The sequence below is a fragment of the Schistocerca piceifrons genome, chromosome 8, assembly GCF_021461385.2.
Source record: "Schistocerca piceifrons isolate TAMUIC-IGC-003096 chromosome 8, iqSchPice1.1, whole genome shotgun sequence".
In the NCBI taxonomy this organism is placed as follows: domain Eukaryota; kingdom Metazoa; phylum Arthropoda; class Insecta; order Orthoptera; family Acrididae; genus Schistocerca; species Schistocerca piceifrons.
This window is the reverse complement of record NC_060145.1, coordinates 418,333,752-418,353,947: the sequence shown is the minus strand read 5'-3', so window position 1 is coordinate 418,353,947 and position 20,196 is coordinate 418,333,752. Positions and strand designations below refer to the sequence as shown.

Here is a 20,196-nt window from a genome sequence, read left to right as displayed (position 1 = left end):
TGTTTCTGCACATTCGTCAAAGGTAGGCAGAGAAGTGGATAGCGCGCACGTAAGCCATGCCATAATAAACGGCGACGGAGTGTCACCCCTGATAGTGTACGATGTGTTACGCTATTCCACTGTTGCAGCAGAGCCGATGATTCTGCAATGCCATTTGGATGGGGCAACCTAACCCATATCGTCGTGTTCTACGTTCTACGGCCTTCAGTTAACCCTTTGCACAGCCCAAACACTTCGTCCCACCCGAGAATCATTTCTTGAACGGGTGCATCACACTCCCTCAAGTCTATAATGCGCCCTCTTTCAAACTAACTGATCTGACGACACGGTTCGGATATACGTCTGCGAGGCGTCCTGCAACTATTCTCAAGTCACACTGATCTTTTAATTTTGTTTTATAGCGACAACGAGAGCCGCAGGCACGTTTTACAGGTAGGCGATGTTGCAGCGTGATACCGATGTTGGGCTTGAACTCGCGGGTCGACAAGGTTCAGATGCTAATCATTTCTGCAGAACATACCTTTCCTGTGAATATGGTAGGACAGCTCCAGTTGTTCAAGGTGTTCTGTCTTCTCTCAACATGAGTTTTGTTTTGTTTTGTTTTAAGGCGCAAAAACAACTAAGGTCATGTTAGAGCCGTGGCACACGAAGACGAAAAATGTTAACCCCAATCGACGTCACGAAAGACAGATAAAAACAGAAGCTTTCTGTTGGAGAAACGTCCATAGATACGCCATAGAGACAACACGTCGCTCATCTGTTAAAACCAATGCATGCCTTTGGCTAAATGAGACAAATTAGTACTGACACCTCGCATTCGGATAATGCTTTGTACCAGAAACTCTCATTATTCCAGCCGGCACATGAGTTAGTTGTTGGTTTGAAACAGAACACGGCAAATACAGGGCAGTGCGCGGTCGATATGTATCTATGGTGTAAGGTTCAAACCAACCTCGTGGCGGTGGAGAGCTCAGTCCTTAAGCCGTCCTCTCACGGTATGTCAAAACGCACTTGGACGAGGAACTGGGACGTCACAGCGAGGAATTCCACGTTCCACTGCACTGTGGAGCGTGAAATAAGTAGTGTGGCCTGGCACATTCTTCAGAGGAACGTGACCAGTTAGATACGACATCATTTTACGTTACAAACAGAACATAGGAGCCGCCCTATTGTATGCCTCTAAATATCGTATTTGGTGTATTTTCTTTCTCACAGAATACGTGATATGAATTTAAGCTATTTCATGGCATCGGCAAATTGAGAGTCTCTCGAAAACGCATCGTTTTAGCTACGATGTGTTACAATAAAATGACAGGAAACCACATATCGGTAGGTAATGACTTCCTGTAGCTAATGTTTTTAGTGTTCTAATTTGTGTGCTACGAGAGTATAACGTTTCAGTGCTATGGCATAAAAGCGCATCCTTCTGGTACAATTTGCATATTAAATACACACACCAGAAAAATTTTTGCATCACCTCGGTTCCGAGAGTTCCGGAACCTGTACAGAAAATAGGAATAGAGATCAACATAAACATCATTTTCATCCTTTTACAGCTCATGAAAACCACACATTGCGTGTTGTATCACCATACAACGAGACCTTCAGAGATGGTAGTCCAGACTGCTGTACACATCGGTATCTCTACTACCCAGTAACACGTGCTCTTGCATTGATGCATGCCTGTATTCGTCGTGGAATACTATCCACAGCTTCATCAATGCACTTTGGTCCAGATTGTCCCACTCCTCAACGGCGATTCGGCGTAGATCCCTCAGAGTGATTGGTGGTACACGTCGTCCATAAACAGCCCTTTCCAATCTATCCCAAGCATGTTCCATAGGGTTCATGTCTGGAGAACATGCTGGCCACTCTAGTCGAGCGATGTCGTTATCCTGAAGGAAGTCATTCACAAGATGTGCATGATGGGGGCGTAAATTGTCGTCCATGAGGACGAATGCCTCGCCAATATGCTGCCGATATGGTTGCACTATCGATCAGAGGATGGCATTCACGTATCGTACAGCCGTTACGGCGCCTTCCACGACCACCAAAGGCATACGTCGGCCCCACATAATGCCTCCCCCAAACCCAGGGAACGTCCACCTTGCTGCACTCGCTGGACAGTGTGTATAAGGCGTTCAGCCTGACCGGGTTGGCCCCAAACACGTCTCCGACGATTGTCTGGTTGAAGGCATATGCGACACTCATCGGTGAAAGAGAACGTGATGCCAATCCAGAGCGGTCCATTCGGCATGTTGTTGGGCCCATCTGTACCGCGCTGCATGGTGTCGTGGTTGCGAAGATATACCTCGCCATGGACGTCCGGAGCGATGCTGCACATCATGCAGCCTATTGCGCTCAGTCTGAGTCGTAACACGACGTCCTGTGGCTGCACGAAAAGCATTATTCAACATGGTGGCGTTGCTGTCAGAGTTCCTGCGAGTCATAATCCGTAGGTAGTGGTCATCCACGGCAGTAGTAGCCCTTGGGCGGCCTGAGTGAGGCATGTCATGGACAGTGCCTGTCTCTCTGTATCTCCTGCATGTCCGAACAACATCGCTTTGGTTCCCTCCGAGATGCCTGGACACTTCCCTTGTTGAGGGCCCTTCCTGGCACAAAGTAACAATGTGGACGCGATCGAACCGTAGTAGTGACCGTCTAGGCATGGTTGAACTACAGACAAAATGAGTCGTGTGCCTCCTTCCTGGTGGAATGGCTGGAACTGATCGGCTGTCGGACCCCCTCCGTCTAATGGGCGCTGTTCATGCATGGCTGTTTGCATCTTTGGGCGGGTTTAGTGGCATCTCTGAACAATCAAAGGAACTGTGTCTGTGATACAATATCCACAGTCGACGCCTATCTTCAGGAGTCCTGAGAACTGTGGTGATGCAAAACTTTTTTTTGATGTGTGTATAAAAGAAAGAATCTCGTTGAACGGCTCGTCCCGTGTGCAGAGGGCGCTGTCTCTCGTGAGATCGGATGTCCCGTCTGCGTACACGTACACGTCAACCTTAGCTGCCCCGCCCCGTGTGAGGACGGCCTTAGGAATACTAGGCTTTTCAGTAGACGAAGCGAGTTTCCAAGAACTTGAGTACACCTGCCCTTAACCCAATAGTTGCTTTGAGCGGTACACTCTGCACTAGGTATGGTTCTACTGGAGGTAATATGCCCTTTCCCTCTGCCAACATGGTAATCAGCGCACCTAAACAGTAGTGGAGTCCGAACGACGATGCGATTAAAGTTTTTCCCGTACACAGGCCGGGAACAGAGGCGGAAGCCTCATTAATTGAAAGAAAAAGTTCATACGATTAACAAGGCTGTTGAACCTGAACTTTTGGAACTGCAGTCTCGCACTTAATTGCGAGCCCGTGGTTCAAAAATAGTAGTCTTGCGGTGCTTTGGAACTCACTACTTGTGTACGAGTTTGCTTTACAGTTGAGTGTGCACCCTTGGGATCAAAACAATTTTTTATTGTAATTGTCCCCAGCTATAATTTAGTACTCTGACGCCACTGCCAGAGCTACATCACTTGTTTGATGCTGTGAAATGTAGGTTACGTTGCTAGCCAGTACATACAGGTATGGGAACTGTCATTTCCACAAATTATTTTAATGGGGCATTAGACTTGACTACGCATTTGGTAGTTTGCTTGGCTGTCTGGCGTGGTTGGTGGAGGCGTTTTGATAGCAGATGACAAACTGGCACAAAAGTGTGCATCCAGGAAAAGACCACATTCGCGTCATACATACAGGAAATACATCTATTTTGTAAAAATAAAAACACTCTTTTGGCAAAACAGAAAGGACAGCTGATGAAGGTCGAACGTCCCGTCGACGGCTAACAAAGTTGTCGTGGATGGAGCGCTATCTCGGTTTGTGGAAGAATAGAGGGCAAGAAATCGGCCGTGTATTTTTCAAAAGAACAATCGGCGTATCTGTCTTATGCGAGTCAGAGCAATCGCGGAAAATCTATACAGTCGGAGATTCGAACCGCCGCTCTTCTAAATCCGACCCTATGTCTTAGCACTGCTCCTTACCTCTCGGTGGTAGCGCTCCTACGAATAGATATGAAATTTTTATCAGGGAACGCGAATGGAAAACATTTCTTTTCAATAAAATTCTGTAAGAGTGCGGTGCGTCTGTTAAGGAAACACATACCAGACTCAAGTGCAATTCATTTCAGACTACTGGGTTAGCGACTACGCTACTTATCAAGTCGACCGGAAGACAGACGTGGAAGAGATTCAAAAATTTTCTGTTTTTCTTTCTTTTTAAGGAAAAGGATTCTGAGAAAATTATAAACCCATGCGCTTGAAGCCTCTGAGGCAGACAGCCATATCAAAAATCACACGTATAGGTAAATGGTATGTTTTGTAAAAACACAAATGCATGTTTTGGGAAAAAGGGAATAATGAACACTTTGATACGGCGTCACAAAACGCAGAAATATCAGTGACTCAAAATCATTAGTCAGCTCACGCGAATACCTGGCTGTAATAATGTGTGACGGAGTCGTAGATCAAAGCACGTGACAGTCTTCGATTCATGACAGGACGCTCGAAAAGTGCAATCAGTCTAAATATCGCTCCCGTAGCGACCGCGAGACAGTAAGAAATGGTTCAAATGGCTCTAAGCACTATGGGACTTAACATCTGAGGTCATCAGTCCCTTAGACTTAGAACTACTTAAACCTTACTAACCTAAGGACATCACACACATCCATGCCCGAGGCAGGATTCGAACCTGCGACCGTAGCAGCAGCGCGGTCCCGGACTGAAGCGCCTAGAACCGCTCGACCACAGCGGCCGGCAGACAATAAGAAGACATACCACACTTAATGAACTCGATACACTGTATTTCGTCATTTCAAATGTTCACTTAATATCATGCTGTTCAGCGGAGCAGCCTACCTTAAGTAACAGTATGTTGCCATTAGGTGAATTAAATACAATAGGAATTGTCAAGGATAAGTACCAATTAAGATCTACAAATTACCATACAATCATATTACAGAATTAATCTATGTAAAAACGGAATTGAAACTGTGTCATTGAAACCCAAAATAATTTCCATAAACGTTATAACCATATCTTAAAAAGGTTTATCAGCACAGTTGTCCATTTTAGTTTTCACAGATTATTGTTTATGAAATGGCTGTATTCTTAACCCTGTGGTGCCCATGGTCACATGTTAATGGTAGCTTCTGGGGCGTTTTCAGTCAGTCCTGAGGCTGCAAATGCACGCACTCCACTCCAGTGTACACCACCTACTGGTGCTGTGCCCTGCGTGCTTTTGCAGACTCAGGACTGACTGAAAATAACCAAGAAGTGACATTAACAGCTGTCCACTGCAGTGGACACGTGGACCACCTAGTTAATATGTGACGTTAATTTGAACTTTTTACGTGACAAGTCTTGTTCATTTTTATTGTAGATAACTTGATGAGAAACCCTGTGTTGCCCGGGTCAGAATATATAGAATGGAAGAAGGCATGAATATGATTCTATGTATGAGATCCATACATGCGTATATCTCATACAGCATATTATGAATGCTGTTATATAGTAAAAACATTTTCACTTGTATGATAAAGTTCGTAAGTCACATATTATTTAGCTTTACCTAAGAGTATTTATCGCTTCATATTTCGCGAGTTTTTGCTCGCCACACTCACCCATTGCCACGCACCGTGACCAAACTCCGTTACTAACAGCATGCTGTCTACCACCACAGCCACGAATGGCTGGCAGTAGGTGGTAATAGAAAAAACTCTGTCGGTACGTACACACACAAGCGTTTTGTATATAGATACAGATTTTTCACGAAATGACTGTGTGCTTAATTTGTAGAGGTCAATTGGAATTTAAAACTGGCAAATCTGATTGCAGTTAGTACCACTTAACGGCCACAGATTGTTATTTGAAGTAGGCTGCCTAACTGAAAAGAACTAGTTATGGCACATGTGTATATGTGAACTGACAAGATACCGTGTATCCAGTTTTTTAAATATGGTATAGTATGTCGACCTTTTGTTTCTATACGATATGTTATTATGATTGTTGTACAAATATGACTTCTCATTTGCTCTGTATATCTAACAGATTCTGATTATGACTGTGGCCGAAACGCGTTAATGTGTAGTGGTTAAAAGATATAAATATAAATAGCGATCAAGACAGACAATTATATTGACTAGATGAATTTTCTCATTTTGAGCAATGAGAAGGGGCGATCTGTTTTACTTGGCAAACAATACTTTCTAAAGCCAAGTCTGCATGAATATTTCTTTATTTTCAACGACTGGTTTCGAAAGCCTTTCGTGTCATCTTCAGGTCTTTAACATTTTCGTTGAATAACGTGGTCATTTTGAGTTGGAAAGGGTTCAGATGGCTCTGAGCACTATGGGCCTTAACTTCTAAGGTCATCAGTCCCCTAGAACTTAGAACTACTTAAACCTAACTAACCTAAGGACATCACACACATCCATGCCCGAGGCAGGATTCGAACCTGCGACCGTAGCGGTCGCGTGGTTCCAGCCTGTAGCGCCTAGAACCGCTCGGCCACACTGGCCGGCTTTGAGTTGGAACCTCACGCCTAGTTGTCATCTTAGTGGATAAAGCGTAGGAGGTTATACAAAGGTTTCTCAGTAATACAACATTTACAATCAGAAAGCGCCTTGTGTACATGGCCATGTCCGTATATGTAGCGCTCACAGATGATTTTTAGGTCACAAAAATCACAGTGTACAGTAAAATGTTCAGAAGCAGAACTGTTTGCGTTAGCTTGACATGTTCCATTAATTGCTGATCCACCTTAGACGCCCAGTATGGTACCTCTCATGTATATTGACTAGTGGTAATGATCGCGGACTCGTACGATGATTTTATGTCATTTATATAGAAAAATAATTGTAGAGTGCACGCACACATTGAAGCTATCGTTCTTCTCCTGCGCCATTTGCAACTGGAATGGGAGAGACGCTAACATGTGATACGTTGGTAAGTACCCACTGCCGTCCACTCGACCGTGGTTTGCAGCGTGTAGTTGTGGATGTTAAAGGATGCAAGAGTGGTGTAAGATATAATTTTGAGCCACTGGTGACGCGTGTAGCGGGTGTTTAGTCGGGGCTGTGTCATATCGCAGCAGCGGCAGTGACTCACCTGGGTGCCCGGTGCCCGGCGACTGGAGAAGACGCTGCTGTACTGTACACTCCTGCAGCCGGCTGCCGACTAGCTGTTAACCCGCGACTGGCCGTTGGAGCGCGGTGTGACTGCGCGCTTTGACGGCGGCGCGCGGACTGGACTCGGCTCGCCGGTCGGCTGGCTTCTCCGGTGCGTGCGGCGGTGGCGCCCCCTGGCCAGCCAGGCAGGTGGGCCGGCGGCGCGGCTGCAGGGACCGCCGGCTTCCTGTACATTGTCATCATCACTACCACCTGAACGTCAGTGGCGAACAGTGACAGGATCGTGAATCTCTAGGCGGAAGGCAAAAGTGGCTACTCGTCGCACAGCTGTCTCTTTAAGCCTTAAAAACAGGTTGAGGCATTGTCCACTGCAGGTCTTCGAGTCCGTCCTCTCCCGTCGCATCCATCACCATCTAACTCAACACCACTTCCTTCCTCTTACTCAGAGTGGTTTCCATCCCTCCTTCTCCACCGACAACCAGCTCCTTAATCTCACCCATCTCCTCTCCCTGCAATTCTACTCGCGTCACTCCGCTATTTTTGTTTCCCTTGACCTCCAGAACGCCTATGACTTTGTGTGGCATTCCATGCTTTTCAAGCTCCAGACCTAAGTCCTTCCTATCAACTTCATTCGTCTCCTTCATTTTCTGCCGTCCTTTCTGTGTCACCATTCATAATACCAATTCCTGTACCTTCTACCCTATTGCAGGTATGCCCCAGGACTTCGTCCTTTCTCCTCTCCTATATCTCCTGTGCACCACTGATATGCCCAAACCACCCCCACCTGTCTATCTCCTTCAATATGCTGATGATACCGTCTTCCTGGCCCCCTATCCTACCCCAATGCTCCCTCCAAACCCACCTAAAACAGTTTACCGCTTGGAGCAACCGGTGGCTCCTTCATATCAATCCTTCCAAAACCCAGGAAATCATTATAAGACATACCGCCTGCTCCTTCCGGCTCAATTATTTCTGCCTCACCATCTATGACTGCCCTATCCAACTTACCCCCACTTTGAAATACCTAGGGCTCACCCTCGATTGTCACCTGGACTCCCCATCTCCTTACCATCCAACACAAAGCCCATAGTAGACTCCGCATCCTGAAACTCCAGTCGGGTTGGACATGAGGATTGCGCCCTTCCTCCAGACCTACAAATCCTTGTTATGCCAGTGTTCCACAGATTTCCTCCCCTCCTAAATTCCATAAAGCCTTCCAAATCCTTGAATACAATGCACTCTGCCTCACTTTCCATATACATCTCCCGTCCCCCAAGAAGAGCTACTATGACCTCATTCCCACATCTCCTCCTTCTCCTTGAACACATCTGTATCCTGTACACTTACCACTGCCTCAGTCCTCCTCACCTCCTGGTGTTTCCATTCCTCTCCTCTCCCTGCCTGCTGCTGCTTTACTGACATGTCCTCCACTCTCTGCACACCTTCCATCTCCTCTCACAAAGGAACTTCTGTCTGCCCATCCTGGATGATGTACTTCATCTCAATATTTATCCTACCTTCCAACATTGACGATCCTCTTCCCTTCCCCTCCTCCCTCGGGATCCCTCTCCTTTCCCTTCCCTCCTCTGCTGTTTCCTCCCTCCTCCTCCCTGTCCTTCTCACTTCTCCTTTCCCTGCCCTTGCACTCCACCTCCTGCCTCTTGGTGTGCTACTGACTCCATCCCTCCCCCATTCCTGCCCCCCTCCTCCGTCAACCTCCTGTTTCTCTTTCCTCTCTCCCTCCTCTCCGATCTCCCCTCCATTGCCAGGCCATTCAACTTCTAATGCAGTTACTTTGTCGTGCTTTCGAGCTCGCCGTGTATGTAACGTAAGTTCAGTGTATGTTCAGTGCATCGCCCCATATTATGAAAGCCGTTTTTAATAGTGCTCTTCGTGCCGCCAGTGTTTATGTGCTACGTGTTTATCGAGTGCTATTTTAACTGAATGTGGATTTCATGTAAACGTCCCTCATCAAACTATCCCTTTTTTGTATATTTTAACTCCAATTGCTTCCCCTGCTCATTTGCACATTTCATGTTTTATCACCATCTTTTACATATGTAATGCACTCCTGTGGTATTTTATGTAATCTCTTGGCTGAAGAGCGGCAAATTGTGCCGCTGCCATCCCACCTTTGCCCGCATGGCAATAAAGGAAAAAAAATGTCCGCTGCTGAAAGTACAAGAGGTGGACAAAAATACGGGAACAACGTGAGAAATACATGCTTCAACATAAATACAGATGCTAGCCAAACCCGCAAGTTGCTGTGTTGTATTTGACGATGAACTGCACCCGTTCAACGTCCTCAATACGTTGTAACTCTCAGTCGTGGTCAAAACCAGGTTATCTGTGGCTGTGAGTGCTGTAAACGGATCCTAGCCAAGGCTCGACAAACGTTACGTACCAAGAATAATGGACATTTAACCCTTGTCCGCAATTTCTGGTTAAGCCATCTCACAAGGACAATTATAAATTTAAAAATTACAGAGTCGCCACCAGCCCAAGCCCTTCCTAATAACTAAGAAAAGACGTAACTGGAAATTATCAGTTTAATTGAATTAAGAGTTTAATTATAGGAATGCAAATTTCTCAAAGAAACTAACAAGATGAACAGCATCGTATGTCGTACATTAATGAGCTTGTTTAATTAAATGTGAATTCCTTAATTTTGAGACAGTACACCGTTCATTTTGACTTTTCCTCCCATTTTTGTTCATCACAAGCAAGCAGATTAACTTTAAAACAAGTCAGGGAATAGAAAATTAATTTGAAAAGTGGCATCAATGAGAAAGATAAAGGACGCAGAATTTATCTTTTTACGTAGCATATTTATTTCATGACTGAATTTGATGCACATCTTTTGACTGCATGACTGGTGCCTGGATAAAAAAAATTAACTAAATAATTCGCAAAAATAGTAGAATAGCACAATGAAAAAGGAAAAACACACAAGAGGAAAGCGGAACACAATAATTCAATCATTCCATCTACATACCCACGACAGAAATAGTTCAGAGAGATACCTATCACTATTATGCTCACGCACTAGCTTGGAAAGAGGTTTATCCGATTCGCAAGGTTTTGTAGAGTAGACATACGACATGAAAGCGCGCCTGCCGCTTACGAACGGCCGAACTTCACCACCTGTAAACATGATTACGAGTTAACTGTTCAGAAATTAGACATTAAATCAAGCACAAATGTAAGAAATTCTAATGGTGCAATACCAGAATGATTTTGCCACTACTAAATAAAATTAACTCGGCAAGGCAGAAACCCCTCCAACCGTTTCAACTTACACATGGTCCATACAGGAACAAACCGTTGCAAACATTTCCTCTATGGGCACGAAAAACTGATATTTTTCTGAAATAATAACACACGAAACAATTAAACTGTTATATGAAAACCTATTGCAGTGCAGTAGTAGACCAGATGGATTATCGGTTACCAAACACGAGGTACAAGACGAACGCAAGAGACAATAGCATCTTCCACAAAAACATAGAAAATAAGAACAATAAAGATCACACTCGCTCGAAAACACTATTATTCTCACGTTCACCCGAGGTTATACCGACTAGCTTTTCCTAAATATATTCACTGCTAGAAATTCCACACCACGATGTTCGAAAGGAACAAAGCGACTTCCGCACTTTTAATTTCAGCCACCATCATCGCCGATTTTTTTAACAGAATAATTATGCCACATTCCGAAAATACATAATTACGCACGGTTCAGTTAAGATGAAGTACTCAAATATTCCGTTAGTTTAACATAGGGAAGTTCTAATTCGACCTTCTGCCTATCATCAGAAACCTTCTCTAGGAGATACGAACTGTACTCACCAACCGATAGCTGCAGAGTGTCCTTTCTCCACCGACCTTCGTCTAACTGCTGGTGCAACGGAAGCTACCAAAGGGGTAAGCTTCCGCCACCAACCTGACAGACAAACCAACCTCAGGCTAAAATGGGTAAAACCTCTCTATCCAGGTACTGGGATCCTAAGTTGGTCATCCTGTGCTACCCTCCAAACGAGAAGCATACATCACCTGCTCCTAACAGACGACAACCAACTCAGCGTTCCTCACAAAAGAACCCGAAACCACTTGAAAAACACTCATTCAGTCACATACACGCACACATAGGGTAGGGCGAAGGGAAAAACGTAATACACTACTGACCATTAAAATTGCTACACCACGAAGATGACGTGCTACAGACAAATTTAACCGACAGGAAGAAGATTCTGTGATATGCAAATGATTAGCTTTTCAGAGCATTCACACAAGGTTGGCGCCGGTGACGACACCTACAACGTGCGGACATGAGAAAATTTTCCAACCGATTTCTCATACACAAACATCAGTTGACCGGCGTTGCCTGATGAAACGTTGTTGTGATGCCTCGTGTAAGGAGTAGAAATACTCACCATCGCGTTTCCGACTTTGATAAAGGTCGGATTGTAGCCTATCGCGATTGCGGTTTATCGTATCGCGACATTGCTGCTCACGTTGGTCGAGATCCAATGACTGTTAGCAGAATATGGAATCGATGGGTTCAGGAGGGTAATACGGAACGCCGTGCTGGATCCCAACGGCCTCGCATCACTAGCAGTCGATGACAGGCATCTTATCCGCATGGCTGTAACGGAGTCAACAAATGCGGACGTCTGCAAGACAACAACCGTCTGCACGAACAGTTCGACGACGTTTGCAGCAGCATGGACTATCAGCTAGGAGACCATGGCTGCGGTTACCCTTGACGCTGCATCACAGACAGGAGCGCCTGCGATGGTATATTCAACGACGAACCTGGGTCCACGAATGGCAAAACGTAATTTCGGATGAATCCAGGTTCTGTTTACAGCATCATGATGGTCGCATCCGTATTTGGCGACATCGCGGTGAACGCACATTGAGGGCGTGTATTCGTCATCGCCATACTGGCGTATCAGCAGGCGTGATGGTATGGGATGCCATCGGTTACACGTCTCGGTCTCCTCTTGTTCACATTGACGGCACTTTGAACAGTGGACGTTACATTTCAGATGTGTTACGACCCGTGGCTCTACCCTTCATTCGATCCCTGCGAAACCCTACATTTCAGCAGGATAATGCACGACCGCTTGTTGCAGGTCCTGTACGGGCCTTTCTGGATACAGAAAATGTTCGATTGCTGTCCTGGCCAGCACATTCTCCAGATCTCTCACCAATTGAAAACATTTGGTCAATGGTGGCCGAGCAACTGGCTCGTCACAATACGCCAGTCACTACTCTTGATGAACTGTGGTATCGTATTGAAGCTGCATGGGCAGCTGTACATGTACACGCCATCCAAGCTCTGTTTGACTCAATACACAGGCGTATCAAGGCCGTTATTACGGCCAGAGGTGGTTGTTCTGGATACTGATTTCTCAGGATCTATGCACCCAAATTTCTTGAAAATGTAATCACATGTCAGTTCTAGTATAATATATTTGTCCAGTGAATACCCGTTTATCATCTGCATTTCTTCTTGTTGCAGCAATTTTAATGGCCACTAGTGTAAATACAGATCATGATTTCCTATGGAACACAAAAAAAATCAGACATATCATTTAATAAGCCTTAGTTTGATTGCTCAGTCTTTCTGGGAGAGTTAATACATTAAACCGCAATCTGGCGGTGGACAGAATAGGATGCACAGACTCCAGTGAGACAAGCGTCTTATGAAACGACTCCACAGAGACGTTTCAGTGCAATATGTCAAAGCTAAGTGAATTCACACATGGGTGAATTGTTGCTGCTCACAAGGGAGCCAAAGTGTTTGGTGTCTCAAGAGTCACCGTATCGAAGATTTACACCGCATACAGGGAAAGCGGAAAAACATTATTTCCTGAGTCACAACGCGGATAAAAGTGTGTGTAGAGTCGTCGTGACTGATGTTCATTCAAATGGATTCTGACGAAAGATAAAAAGACGACAGCTGCAAAAGTCACTAAAGAACTGAATGTCGCATTCACGAACTGTGCCAGCATCGGAACAACACGAGGAGGCCTCCAGAAGCAGGAAATTTCAGGGCGAGCTGGAATTCCAAAGCCATTCAGCAGTGATGGAATTGCCTGTAACGGGAAACGTGGTACCAAAGTCGTAAAGCCTGAACTATGGAACAACGGAAGGAGGTCATTTAGTCGGATGAGTCTTGTTTCACACTGTTTCCCACTTTTGGCCGAGATTAACTCCCAAAGGTGAAACATGGCTGAGGCTAGGTAATCATTTGGGCAGCCGTATCGTGGTATTCCATGGGCCCCATGGTTACTGTGCAAGGTTTCATTACTGCTAAGGATTGTGTGACCATTTTTGTTGGTCAGGTCCATCCCAGTGTACAGTGTTTGTTCCCCAATGGTGATGCTGTGTTCCAACAGGATAGGGCTCCTGTTCACACAACTCGCATCGTCCAGGACTAGAGCGCGAGATTGAATTGTAGAATCTCCTCTGGTCACCAGTCACCTGAGTTCAATGTTGTTGAGTATTTGTAGTCTACTGTGGAGAGAAGGGTGTGCTACCCTATCCACTTCCATTACTGTTACCGGAACTTGTCACTACTTTGCAGGGAGAATGGTAAAATATTTCCTTGAAATCTTATATAACTTGTATTTATCCATAACGAGATGACTGGAAGCTGTTTTGAAAGCCAACGGTTTTCCTACACCGTATTAGCAGTAGTAATGTTTTGCGTTTGTGATGTTTCCACATTTTTGACCATCCACTGTATTTCTGAGCCAGCACGGAAAACCTCGTTTGTTGCGAGTGGGCAAATATTCCCAAAAGGTCCAGACAAGTGATGAGGTTGCGTTTGCTAATCACGCGGAGCTCCAACGTTAGGCGCGTGATACGGCCACTTGGGCTATAGTACAGTATGGTGTAAACAAGAAGTAGCATAGCAGAAGTACTTAAAATGCACCCAGCGACTGTTTTTGTTTCGGTTATATTCGTTGTGATACAGACAAACATTGATTCAACATGGATGTGCTGTGCACGATTGGGGGTACAATTGCTGCCCATCAACAGGTGGAAGCTGTCTTGGCCTTCAGGCTACTGTCTTAAGGCTGCGGTAGTACTGGGGCAGCTGAGGCGAATGCTTTAGCACTACTGGCGCCTGTAGCGTCACCTCGGGTCCCAGATGTCGCAGCGTCTTCCGGTCTACTCTTCCTGGTTGGTCAACACTCATCTGACATTGAATAGCAAGCAGTGGTGGGGATGCGAGTCTCTGGGTGGAAGGCGAAAGTGGTTGTTGGCCGCACTGCTGTCCTCTTACGCCTTAAGAAAAAGTGTGAAGTATTGCTCACTACGGAAATTACATGTGAGCCGGCATAGTAGGCCTCGTTTGTTGGGACTGTCCCCAATGTTCCCAGAAAGTCCAGACAAGTGCTGAGATTGCGTTTGGTGGTCATTAGAACCTCCAGCGTTAAGTACACTACTGGCCATTAAAATTGCTACACCACCAAGATGACGTGCTACAGACGCTAAATTTAACCGACAGGAAGAAGATGCTGTGATATGCAAATGATTAGCTTTTCAGAGTATTCACACAAGGTTGGCGCCGGTGGAGACGCCTACAACGTGCTCACATGAGGAAAGTTTCCAACCGATTTCTCATACACAAACAGCAGTTGACCGGCGTTACCTGGTGAAACGTTGTTGTGATGCCTCGTGTAAGGAGGAGAAATGCGCACCATCACGTTTCCGACTTTGATAAAGCTCGGATTGTAGCCTATCGCGATTGCGGTTTATCGTATCGCGACATTGCTGCTCACGTTGGTCGAGATCCAATGACTGTTAGCAGAATATGGAATCGATGGGTTCAGGAGGGTAATACGGAACGCCGTGCTGGATCCCAACAGCCTCGTATCACTAGCAGTCGAGATGACAGGCATCTTATCCGCATGGCTGTAACAGATCGTGCAGCCACGTGTCGATCCCTGAGTCAACAGATGGGGACGTTTGCAAGACAACAACCATCTGCACGAACAGTTCGACAACGTTTGCAGCAGCATGGACTTTCAGCTCGGAGACCATGGCTGCGGTTACCCTTGACGCTGCATCACAGACAGGAGCGCCTGCGATGGTCTACTCAACGACGAACCTGGGTGCACGAATGACAAAACGTCATTTTTTCGGATGAATCCAGTTTCTGTTTACAGCATCATGATGGTCGCATCCGTGTTTGGCGACATCGTGGTGAATGCACATTGGAAGCGTGTATTCGTCATCACCATACTGGCGTATCTCCCGGAGTGATGGTATGGGATGCCATTAGTTACACGTCCCTGTCACCTCTTGTTCACATTGACGGCACTTTGACCAGTGGACGTTACATTTCACATGCGTTACGGCCCGTGGCTCTACCCTTCATCCGGTCCCTGCGAAACCCTACATTTCAGCAGGATAATGCACGACCGCTTGTTGCAGGTCCTGTACGGGCCTTTCTGGATACAGAAAATGTTCGATTGCTGTCCTGGCCAGCAGATTCTCCAGATCTCTCACCAATTGAAAACGTCTGGTCAATGGTGGCCGAGCAACTGGCTAGTCACAATACGCCAATCACTACTGTTGATGAACTGTGGTATCGTGTTGAAGCTGCGTGGGCAGCTGTACCTGTACACGCCATCCAATACCCAGGCGTATCAAGGCCTTTATTATGGAAAGAGGTGGTTGTTCTGGGTACTGATTTCTCAGCATGTATGCACCCAAATTGCGTGAAAATGTTGTGACATGTCAGTTCTAGTATAATATATTTGTCCAATGAATACCCGTTTATCATCTGCATTTCTTCTTCGTGTAGCAATTTTAATCGCCAGTAGTGTGTGAGATGGAGTTCGTTAAGTAAATAGCAGGCACCTAAGAATATTAGAGCAGGGCTCGGTCTATATGCTTATAGGGGGCCGCATGTGAGATGTGGAGGTGGTTCGGCCAGTGGCTGTAGAGGACACTGGGTATACACGTTGCAAATCGTGGCTCATGCCATCGTGACTGATGCTGCTGCCACTGAGTTTGGAGGCCAACCTCGATTCCTATAGGCTACTGGCGGCTTTGGTAGAGACAGCTAGTTTAGAGTACGGGGTAGAAACTGAGGTAGGGCTTTACAGTATCGTTCCCAAAACATTTCGCGGTCCTCTGGTTTGAGCCGAGTCGAGGGATTGAGCCAGAGACTTATACGATTCTGTGACGATCTTCGATGTAGATTTCTCGACTTCCGCTATTTTGCGGATAATTATAGCCCTCCGTTAAGAGCTCAGCCATGCAGTACATACAGGAATCAGCTACTAAGATAATGGTGTAGGGGTGATTTGCGCATGTGGATTTTTTAGGACTGAGAAATCCCTCCACAGGCCCGGCATTATACGTTTTGATTTCAGACAGGAAATAATCACTATTAATTAATGAGAGTAGCATGCATCGTTGCAGATTCGAGAAAGAAAATGTCAACATAGTATAGTTGATTGTTGGAGCATCTGTGGAAAGGACCCAAAACTAATCCTGCTAATAAACAGCAACAGTGCCCGCATAGCACTAGCGACGCAAACTCGGCTGCAGCCAGGTATTAATGGCAGCGAAATTCTAAATTCCAACTGGAATTTATATTCCACAGACAGATTGAATGGCGGTGGTAGTGGCTTGTTTGTAGTTGTAAATAATACGAAAATACCTAGTGAGGTTATTACAGATTCAGAATGCCAAACAATGTGTTAGAACATGCAGTAATTACTAATATACCGTACACTACCGAAGAAGTGATTGTTGATTTCATCACAACAATACAGCGAATATCTTTTTAGAGGTAGCACATTCAGCAAAAAGATATATTTTTTGACGTTCCATTGGCATTGCTTTCATTTTTTTATGTGTCTGATATTGAGTTTCCTGAGTATTGCACATGCCCCTTTCAGTAATTATGTAACATAAATCTTATTGAATTTGAACATGTCCTAAAATTTTAATGACCCACACCAATTTTTTAAATGTAGTATTTAAGTCTTATTTTGTCCCAGAAAAATCCATCGAACACCAATATAAATTTTTCATTGATAAATTTTAAGCTCAGGACTGAGGACTATATAGAGAAGTTGCAACACTAGAAAATTATGCCGAAATGCAGAAACACCTGCACAGGATCGACGCCTGGTGGAGGGACTGAATGTTGACTTTCAGCATAAACAAATGTAACCTACTGCGAGTAAATAACCGAAAACAAACGTTATTGTATGATTACACTTTTGCACAACAATTACTGGAAGCAGTCACAGCCATATAATATCTTGGAGTACGCATACAGAGCGATTTAAATTGTAACGATTAAATCTGCGGGAAGTCCATCCACGAAGAAGGCGGCCGCGTGGGATTAGCCGAGCAGTCTAAGGCGACTGATCCCGGCGGAGGTTCGAGTCCTCCCTCGGGCATGGGTGTGTGTGTTTGTCCTTAGGATAATTTAGGTTAAGTAGTGTGTAAGCTTAGGGACTGATGACCTTAGCAGTTAAGTCCCATAAGATTTCACACACATTTGATTTGAACACGAAGAAGGTGTTTTAGGAAGCCCTCATTTGATCAATGTTTCAAGATTGTTCGTCAGTCTAGGGCCTATACCAAATAGGGTTGATAGAAGAAATAAAGAATCAAAGAAGATCAGCTCGTTTTGTTACATGTTCTTTTTTTTTCCCTTGACGTATTCCAATCTTTGTCTTCCTCTACAGTTTTTGCCCTCTACAGCTCCCTCTAGTACCATGGAAGTCATTACCTCATGCCTTAGCGGATGTCCTATCATCCTGTCCCTTCTCCTTATCAGTGTTTTCCACATATTCCTTTCCTCTCCGATTCTGCGTAGAACCTCCTCATTCCTTACCTTATCAGTCCACCTAATTTTCAACATTCGTCTATAGCACCACATCTCAAATGCTTCGATTCTCTTCTGTTCCGGTTTTCCCACAGTCCATGTTTCACTACCATACAATGCTGTACTCCAGACGTACATCCTCAGAAATTTCTTCTTCAAATTAAGGCCGGTATTTCATATTAGTAGACTTCTCTTGGCCAGAAATGCCTTTTTTGTCATAGCGAGTCTGCTTTTGATGTCCTCCTTGCTCCGTCCGTCATTGGCTATTTTACTGCCTAGGTAGCAGAATTCCTTAACTTCTTTGACTTTGTGACCATCAATCCTGATGTTTTCTCGCTGTTCTCACTTCTACTACTTCTCATCACCTTCGTCTTTCTCCGATTTACTCTCAATCCATACTGTGTCCTCATTAGACTGTTCATTCCGTTCAGCAGATCATTTAATTCTTCTTCACTTTCACTCAGGATAGCAATGTCATCAGCGAATCGTATCATTGATATCCTTTCACCTTGTATTTTAATTCCACTCCTGAACCTTTCTTTTATTTTCATCATTGCTTCCTCGATGTACAGATTGAAGAGTAGGGGCGAAAGGCTACAGCCTTGTCTTACACCCTTCTTAATACGAGCACTTCGTTCTTGATCGTCCACTCTTATTATTCCCTCTTGGTTGTTGTACATATTGTATATGACCCGTCTCTCCCTATAGCTTACCCCTACTTTTTTCAGAATCACGAACAGCTTGCACCATTTTATATTGTCGAACGCTTTTTCCAGGTTGGCAAATCCTATGAAAGTGTCTTGATTTTTCTTTAGCCTTGCTTCCATTATTAGCCATAACGTCAGAATTGCCTCTCTCGTTCCTTTACTTTTGCTAAAGCCAAACTGATCGTCACCTAGCGCATTCTCAATTTTCTTTTCCATTCTTCTGTATATTATTCTTGTAAGCAGCTTCGATGCATGAGCTGTTAAGCTGATTGTGCGATAATTCTTCGGAATTCATTTAGCGACAGCGAAAGTGTCATGGAGATACTCATCCACCTTTAGTACCAGTTGCTAAAAGAGAGGCGTTGTGCATGACAGTAAGGTTTATTGCGAGAATTCTGGCAGCGTACGTTCTTAAGAGTATGGCTCCCCCCTACGAATATCCCGCGAAAAGACCACCAAGGCAAAATTAGAGATTCGACCTCGTATTACCAACGACCGTTCTTTCAGCGGACCATTTGCTACTAGAACAGGAAACGCGTGAAGCGACAGTGTACGCAAAGTACCCCCCGGCACACTTCGTAAGGCAGCTTGTTGAGTATAGATGTAGATGAGTTCCTCATCCTATTCTTTAGCGAATGGAACAGAAAATGCGTGGTGTGACGGTATACGCAAAGTTTTCCCCGCCACACACCATAAGGCAGCATGTGGAATATAGATGTAGATGTAGTTCATCATCCTATTCTTCTTCTTCTTCTTGTAAACACTCTTCTCTATGTTATGCTGTCCTTTTCATTTCTTGATAATTTTGGCACCTTGTTACTTTCTATATTTCTTCAACTGCTTTGTTTCTTGTGAGCACCTTGGCTTTCATTCCCGTAATTTTTCCTTCCAGAATAAGTGTTAAAATTTATTATGTCGAAATACATGCTCATAAAGTTTCTTTTCCTTTTTGAGAAGTTGCTATGTGATTTCACAGATCACTTATCTGTTTCAAAATATCTTCATTTGATTTTCTTTCTGTCAATTTGATCATCATCAGCTTTCTCAAAACTCACATTTTCATCACTCCTACCGCTTTGTGTGTGTCTTCAATAGTGACTAGCTTTCACAGACACTTAGAAGCAGACTCCAAAGGAACGTCTTCACGGACGATATTTTACGCTATACGACTTATTCACTGGTAGTATTCTTCATTCATTGAAAGCACGGTTAGCTATTGCAATTTTTGTCTGATTTGCATGCTGAATCTGTTGTCTTCTATAATTTTCAACTTTTCTATTATATTATTTTCAATTTTCGTGCCAGGAATACTGATTTTTTTCTTCCTACCACAATTTTTATTTTTTGACTCCTAATTTCCAGTTCAAACTTTTTCCTAATAACTGAACATTCAGCAAGTGTATCCTTCACATATTGTTCAATATCAGCTATTAA

At 44.6% G+C, this 20,196-nt stretch overlaps 1 protein-coding gene across 2 annotated transcripts in view; it reads right to left on the bottom strand.

The window, feature by feature from the left end:
- LOC124711292 overlaps window positions 1-7,292 on the bottom strand; it is a 287,903-nt gene extending 280,611 nt beyond the window's left edge. For both annotated transcript variants that reach the window (XM_047241296.1, XM_047241297.1), the window contains exon 1: window positions 7,163-7,292. The gene's annotated coding sequence lies outside the window, so the exon portion shown is untranslated. The remainder of the gene's footprint in view (window positions 1-7,162) is intronic.
- Window positions 7,293-20,196: the final 12,904 nt, after the last annotated feature.